This window comes from Homarus americanus, unplaced genomic scaffold (assembly GCF_018991925.1).
Source record: "Homarus americanus isolate GMGI-L3 unplaced genomic scaffold, GMGI_Hamer_2.0 scaffold43070, whole genome shotgun sequence".
Classification (NCBI taxonomy): domain Eukaryota; kingdom Metazoa; phylum Arthropoda; class Malacostraca; order Decapoda; family Nephropidae; genus Homarus; species Homarus americanus.
This window is the reverse complement of record NW_024731472.1, coordinates 247,501-254,958: the sequence shown is the minus strand read 5'-3', so window position 1 is coordinate 254,958 and position 7,458 is coordinate 247,501. Positions and strand designations below refer to the sequence as shown.

The 7,458-nt window shown below is 49.2% G+C and overlaps 1 protein-coding gene across 1 annotated transcript in view; it reads right to left on the bottom strand.

Moving 5' to 3' along the window:
- Positions 1–336: 336 nt before the first annotated feature.
- The window catches only part of LOC121867611 (twist-related protein 2-like), a 64,475-nt gene continuing 57,353 nt past the window's right edge, over positions 337–7,458 (bottom strand). Inside the window, exon 2 of the mRNA XM_042367623.1 lies at positions 337–403. The gene's annotated coding sequence lies outside the window, so the exon portion shown is untranslated. The remainder of the gene's footprint in view (positions 404–7,458) is intronic.

Here is a 7,458-nt window from a genome sequence, read left to right as displayed (position 1 = left end):
TTGGCACTGTGCACTGACTGGTACTGAGCGCCAACACTGAGCACCGGGGAGATTAACGGAGCCATTGGAGGCTTCACTTAACACACACACACACACACACAGGCCCACTAGTTAGATCCCTACCCACCAACTACTGACCTGACCTCATTACCCTGTTTGGCACCTTTTTTTTTCTCTGATGGCTGTTAGGTCAGGTCAGGTCAGGTCAGGTCAGTGTGATAATGTTCTGTGGTCATTTGTGTGGTGTTTGCTGTCACTTGTTGAGGTCACTTGTCCTTTCCTCCCTTCTTTCCTTCCTTCCTTCTTTCCTCCCTTCTTCTTTCTTCCTTCCTTTCACTCCTCAACACACACACACACACCAGGCTGGGTCACTCCGGCTTGGTCCCTCCGCAGTGGTCAGCATCTGAAACAAGGTTAAATCAGGTCATTTTTACTGTATTCAGAAAGGTCATGTCTGTTTTATATTACAGTACTGTATTATATTGTATTGGGTGCATTATGTTGTGTACTGTACTTGAAAATGGATAGTTAATCGGGTCACCTGAAGATTACCTTCAATTCCACCCCCCCATAGTTAATCGGATCACCTGAAAATGAAACACCTTATCGCTACCTTCACGCATCAACAACAATAATAACAACAACAACTACAATAATAACAAAAATAACAACAACAATACAGTATACTCCTCACAAGACCCATAACAATATAGTTAACGCCCCCACGAGCGATCACTAGTGCCTGGCGGACCCCTCACATCCCGCCAAACACACGGTGAATATTATGATCGAGACAGTTACCAATATCAGCTTACTTCACTTAACACTTATAAAGTATTTGTGCTGTTTTACAGTTTTAAGTATGTTATTGACTGTTATAAAGTGTCTCAGGTACGGCGATAGTAGGTGATTGAGACGAGTTGGTAATGTAAACAAGAGAACAGTGACAAGAGCATGGTGTATTTGACTGTTAATGGTGTGGGTCTGGCCTGGTATAGTGAGGATAGTGTCTTGTTATAGGTAGATATATGGTTTTTGTATGGTTGAGTAATTAATGTTGGTTGTGTGGTGGTGGTGTGGATAGAGGGGGTGGTCAGGGTGTGGTGGGTGGTGGTGGTGGTGTGGATAGGGGTGGTCAGGGTGTGTGGTGGTGGTGTGGATAGGGGTGGTCAGGGTGTGGTGGTGGTGGTGGTGTGATAGGGGTGGTCAGGGTGTGGTGGTGGTGGTGTGGTGATAGTGTAGCCAAGGGGTAGTGGCAGTGTGGCTAGAGGGTGGTGATAGTGACCAGGGGGTAGTGTGGCCAGGGGGCGGTGGTGGTGGTGGCAGCAGTGTTCCGGGAAGCAGGATCAACAGCTCCCTGGGGTGTGAGTCAAGGCCGAGGCGAGGTAAACACTAGCGCCCGCTGTGGGTGGCGCCAGCCTGGGGGGTCTGTACATACTGGGGGAGGAGGAGATGGGGATTGTTTGGGTGTTGACAGGTGGCCCCCCAGCATCAGGAGATAGGGTTGAGAGAGAGAGAGGCGGACAGGTGTGTAGGAAAGGTGTGGTACAGGTGTGTAGGGAGAGTCAGCAGATATGGTACAGAAGGTGTGGCGGTGGATGGTGTCTCTCGTTCCCCCCTGGAGTGTCCACTGCCACCACTGCTGACGTCACCACCACACTCCAGCGTCACGGTGACTGTGGTGTGGTGTGTGGCAGGTGGTGACTGTTGTGTGGCAGGTGGTGACTGTGGTGTGTGGCAGGGATGGTGGTGTGGCAGGTGGTGACTGTTGTGTGTGGGCAGGTGGTGACTGTTGTGTGTGGCAGGTGGTGACTGCTGTGTGGCAGGTGGTGACTGTGGTGTGCAGGTGGTGACTGTGGTGCAGGTGGTGACTGCTGTGTGTGGCAGGTGGTGACTGTTGTGTGGCAGGTGGTGACTGTGGTGTGGCAGGTGGTGACTGTGTGTGGCAGGTGGTGACTGTGGTGTGGGCAGGTGGTGACTGTGGTGGCAGGTGGTGACTGTGTGTGTGGGCAGGTGACTGTTGTGTGGCGGTGGTGACTGTGGTGTGTGGCAGGTGGTGACTGTTGTGTGTGGCAGGTGACTGTGTGGCAGGTGGTGACTGTGTGGCGGTGGTGACTGTTGTGTGGCAGGTGACTGTGGTGTGGCAGGTGGTGACTGTTGTGTGGCAGGTGGGACTGTGGTGTGGCAGGTGGTGACTGTTGTGCAGGTGTGACTGTTGTGTGGCAGGTGGTGACTGTTGTGTGGCAGGTGGTGACTGTGGAGGATGGCAGCAGATGGTAGAGAGTTCGTGTGTCTAACATCAACAAGGACGCCTACCACCACACACACGACGCCCACCACCACACACGACGCCCACCACCACACACACGACGCCCACCACCACACACAGACGCCTACCACCACACACACGACGCCCCACCACCACACACACGACGCCCACCACCACACACAAGACGCTCACCACCACACACGACGCCCACCACCACACACACGACGCCCACCACCACACACACGACGCCCACCACCATACACACGACGCCCACCACCACACACGACGCTACCACCACACACACGACACCCACCACCACACACACGACGCCCACCACCACACACACGACGCCCACCGTGTACGACGCCCACCCCGTGTATGTGTCAAGCGAGAGGAAGGTAGACTTGTGAGCTGTAGAGAACCTTCCTGACGCAGTTGCAGCAGAAGGTGATGCTGGGGGGTGAGTTAAGGACCGTGTGACCACAATACTAACACATATATATGAATGATTATGTAAATGAATGAACTTAAAGCGTACAACAAGAGTGTAACCAGATGGTATAGTGTGTGTGTATGTGTGTGTGTGTGTGTATGTGTGTGTGTGTGTGTGTGTGTGTGTGTAAACAAATTCAACGGTGAAAGTAACATTCTATTTTTTCAACTAAAACAGAAAATAAACAACAATTCTACTTACGTTTTCAATCAACTCAAAATAAAATAAACAAAACAATTAGATGATAAAGATTTTGTTTTGTTATGATATATCTTACGAAAAATGAAGAATATTTATACTATGTTTATAAACTTAACGTTAAAAGTCAATAGGTAATTGTTTTGCGTATATTTGAGATTTTGTTTTCGTTGTTCACCTGTAATTAACGAAATACATAGTGAAATTTCTACGACATTCTGTACTTGTCTGTTTTTTACTATCACTGGGGAATGTTTTGGTCTGGGGCCTATTAGGACTGGGCCCCAATCATTAAGGTGTGGTCACATTGGTGTTTGTGATGGATGGAGGCCCCAGGAGGTAGGGAGGGTACACTTATGTTGTGAAGCTAACTAGACCAAGCAGCTCCTGGGGGGCTGAGGCTACTGCTACTGGCTGAGGCTACTGCTACTGGCTGAGGCTACTGCTACTGGCTGAGGCTACTGCTACTGGCTGAGGCTACTGCTACTGGCTGAGGCTACTGCTACTGTTGTTTCTATTACTCCCACTGCTACAACCTTCCTGACCCAACTTAACCCAACCCAACTTAACACAACCTATCCTAACCCAACCCAACTTAACACAACCCAACTTAACCCAACCTAACCTAACACAACCCATTTTAACCTAACCCTAACTTAACACAACCTAATCCTAACCCAACCTAACTTAACCCAACCTAACGTAACTTAACCTATCCTAACCTGGGTTAATCTGTGTGTGTGTGTGTGAGTGAGGAGGACCTGACAGTGTTCCTGGTAATGTGTGTGTGAGAGGAGAGAGAGAGAGAGAGAGAGAGAGAGAGAGAGAGAGAGAGAGAGAGAGAGAGAGAGAGAGAGAGAGACTTTACCAGGTCCTTCTTGAAGTTTTGACAATGACAGAGCAACTCCTCCTCCTCCTCCTCCCTCCACTGCAGGCAACCCGAGCTGTACCTCCCTCCCTCCCCAAGGATGATGTCACGGGGCCACAAACAAAAGACTAACGCCGACAAAACACTGAGAGCTTCGGTGTCACGCTCTGAGCTCACGACCGGAATCGACTCTGTGTAAAACGAAGCCAAACGGGTGTGTGTGTGTGGGGGATGTGTGTGTGTGTGTGTGTGTGTGTCGTTTTACTGTGTTGTTTGGTTAGACCATTAATGCATGAGTCAAGGTCAGCATGAATGTCGCTGCTTCCCTGTTGGCTGCTGTAAACGCTTCTGTGCTTCGTCTTGCATAGGGTACAAGAGAGTGTACAATAAACTAGCTGGGCAAATTTGAAAAATCTGAACTCCTATTTATCTATACTTGGGTGCTATTTGCAAGACTGAAGTGCTATTGAAAGTACTATTTGACTACTATTTGATGATGTTACTTATGTGTTTCTTGGGTATAACATATTGCTACTTGAGGACTATCTGTGTGTTGACTAGAGTACTACTGGTGGTTGTATGTTATTATCGTGGGTATTGTGTTACAGCTACTTAATGCTACTTATGTTAGTCATGACGATGGATAGTTACAAGTTCTAACACCAGGGAGCTAATCAATTATTATTATTATTATTATTATTATTATTATTATCCTTCTATCACATTCATTAGTTAAAACACACACACACACACACACACACACACACACACACACACACACACACAATTACTATACTACTACTTTGCTGTCACTCAGATTCGAGTATGACGATCATCCAGCTATGATACGAGTTATTAAGGATGTCACCTTCATTGGTGAGTTCTGAGGTGACTAAAGAGGCCGATACGGACCGGCAGGGTCGTCCACAGATGTTGCACATGTGGGGCTACATCTAGTGCGGGAGGGCGGCGGCAGCAGCCGGGCTAACTCGAAAGTATTGACACCTTCTCGTGTGGTGCCTCCAAGCGTTACGGTGTGGAGGATTGTCCTCCAGGTGAGGGGGTCGATTTGCACTTTTCAGGTTTGTCTTAAGACTATCCTTATACCTTTCAGCTTGCCCGCCAGCGTTACGTTTACTATTCGTTAGGTGACTGTAAAGTAGCTGCTTTTGGCAGTCTACAGTTGTCCATGCGGGTAACATGGCCAGTCCAGCATAGTTGTTCATGGATAATTTCGCCCTGATGCTCCTACAGTTGGTGTCAGCGAGTATTTGGCATTTGTTCTCTTGTGTTCCCAGCGAACTCGGAGGATGGATCGTAGACTACATTGGTGAAAGTTATCGTGCCTTGAGGTGCCTCCTGTATGTGACCCATGTCTCACTGCCATATAGCAGGGTGGGGAGGACCACTGCTTGATATACGTGCAAGTTTGTAGATAATTTCAGCTCCCTACAACTGAAGACACGGGTATAGAGTCTGCCAAAGGCTTGAGATGCACATCTGATCCAATGCTAAATCTCTTCATCGATGTCCGCGGTGGTGGACAGGTGGGAGCCAAGGTACACACACTTACTGACTCCCTCTAATATAACTGTTGGGAAGACATTTAGAAAATGCTCCTAGCTTTATACTTCCTCAAACGTAAACACATCACATAGCGTCATCACTAAACATAAAGCCTCAGCGTAAAGATATGACCTCTCCTTCCCCGTCTCCCCATCCCTCTCCTCCCCCTCTCCCTCCCCGTCTCCCCATCCTCTCCTCCCCTCCCCATCCCTTCCCTTCTCCCGTCTAATTTACATACACGCATAATGAGTTACTGGAGTGAGAGAGAATGAAGACGATGTGAAATATATTTAGTGAGAGAGGAGGAGTAGGAGTAGCGCCGTGGTGACATCCCCGACATATAAAAATTGTCAGTTGAATGGTGTTAGTGGTGGGAAGACGCAGATTAACACAAGTATCTTTAAATGGTTTCACTGATTGACGAGGCTACCGAGAGTGGTTGGGTTGTGGGTTGGGTTGTGGGTTGGGGGTTGTGGGTTGGGTTGTGGGTTGGGGTTGTGGGTTGGGTTGTGGGTTGGGTATATTGAGAAGGTGTGTGGTGGTGGTGTTGGTGATATTAGTAGATAGGATGGTGGTTATAATAGTAGTAGTAGTAGTAGTAGTGGTGGTGATAGTGGTAGTAGTGGTGGTGATAGTGGTGGTGATAGTGGTAGTAGTGGTGGTGTGGATAGTGGTGGTGATAGTGATGATAGTGGTAGTAGATAGGCTGGTGGTGATAGTGGTAGTAGTGGTGGTGATAGTGGTGGTGGTTGTCACTAAGAAACTCATTAGTACTCCTGTCAACACACCTGAGTAATGAGAACACTTGGCTGCTTCTCTCACTTACCCTCACCTTCCCCCTCACCTGACCTCTCCCCCCACCCCCCACCCCACCTCCCCACCTCCACCTCTCACCTCACCTCCTCTCCCCACCCCCCCTCACCTCACCTCCCCACCTCCCTCACCTCCCCTCACCTCCCTCCCACCTCCCTCCTCCTCACCTCCCCTCTCATCAAACCTCTTAATTGACAAATGACGAATGATTTTACTGATGTATTCCTTGCCCCTGCTCCTCCCCTGCTCCCCTCGTCTCCCTGCCCCCTTGCCCTCCCCCGCCCCAAGCTCCTGCCCCCCTGTACCTGCCCGCCCCTGTCACAACCCTCCTGCCCAAAGTCCTCTCACTGCCCCCTGTCCCCCACCTCACCTTCTCCTTCCCCCACCTCCTTTTCCTCTCCCCCCACTCCTCGTCCTCCACCTCGCCCCCTCCGCAGCTCCTCCTCACGCTCGCAAAACTAAGGAAAACGCGACAAACAAACATTAAGGTCCGGGAGTGTCGGCCATCACAGGGGATACAAACAACACGCACTCTCCTCATTCCCTCACTTATTCACCCCTCTTCCTCTTACTCCCTTGCCTTTCCCTCTCCTCTCTTTACCCTCCCTCCCTTTCCTTTCCTTTACCATGTCTTCTTCACACACCCCTCACATACACCCCCTCCCTTCCCTCCCTTCCACTCTCAAATCTTCTTATCCCTCCCTCTACCCTTCCTCTTCACACCCTGCTTCTCCCTGCAGAGTTTATGACTGACGAGCTGCATGAAAGACTAGAAGGCCCCGTGTGGACTATTTCAGTAGTACCTGTATGTTCGGCACTTGTCGTCTCATCCAGCCCTCAGGATAGATCACATGACCAATTATGGTGACCTGATACATTGGTCACCCGTTGAAGGATAACTCAGGTAGACAAAACAGTGATCAACTATATTTTGAGTTTTGTTTCATTAATTAAAAATATTATTATTATTTAAGCCATCTTTAAAATTATTAAAATGGACTTAGTCTGAAAATAGACAAATGGGGCTATTGTCCAACTTCGCACTATAGTGAAGGGGCTTTTGTCCACCACCACAAGTATCGTCTGCAACACTATACCTCTTAACTAACTGCTTCTCACCCTCTACCCCTCACCCCTCTCACCCCTCTCTCTCACCCCTCTCACCCCTCTCTCTCACCTCTCCCTTGTGCCAGAATGTGTCTCTCAAGCGTCAACAATAATAACAATTCATCTGGGACTGTCCTGCATTCA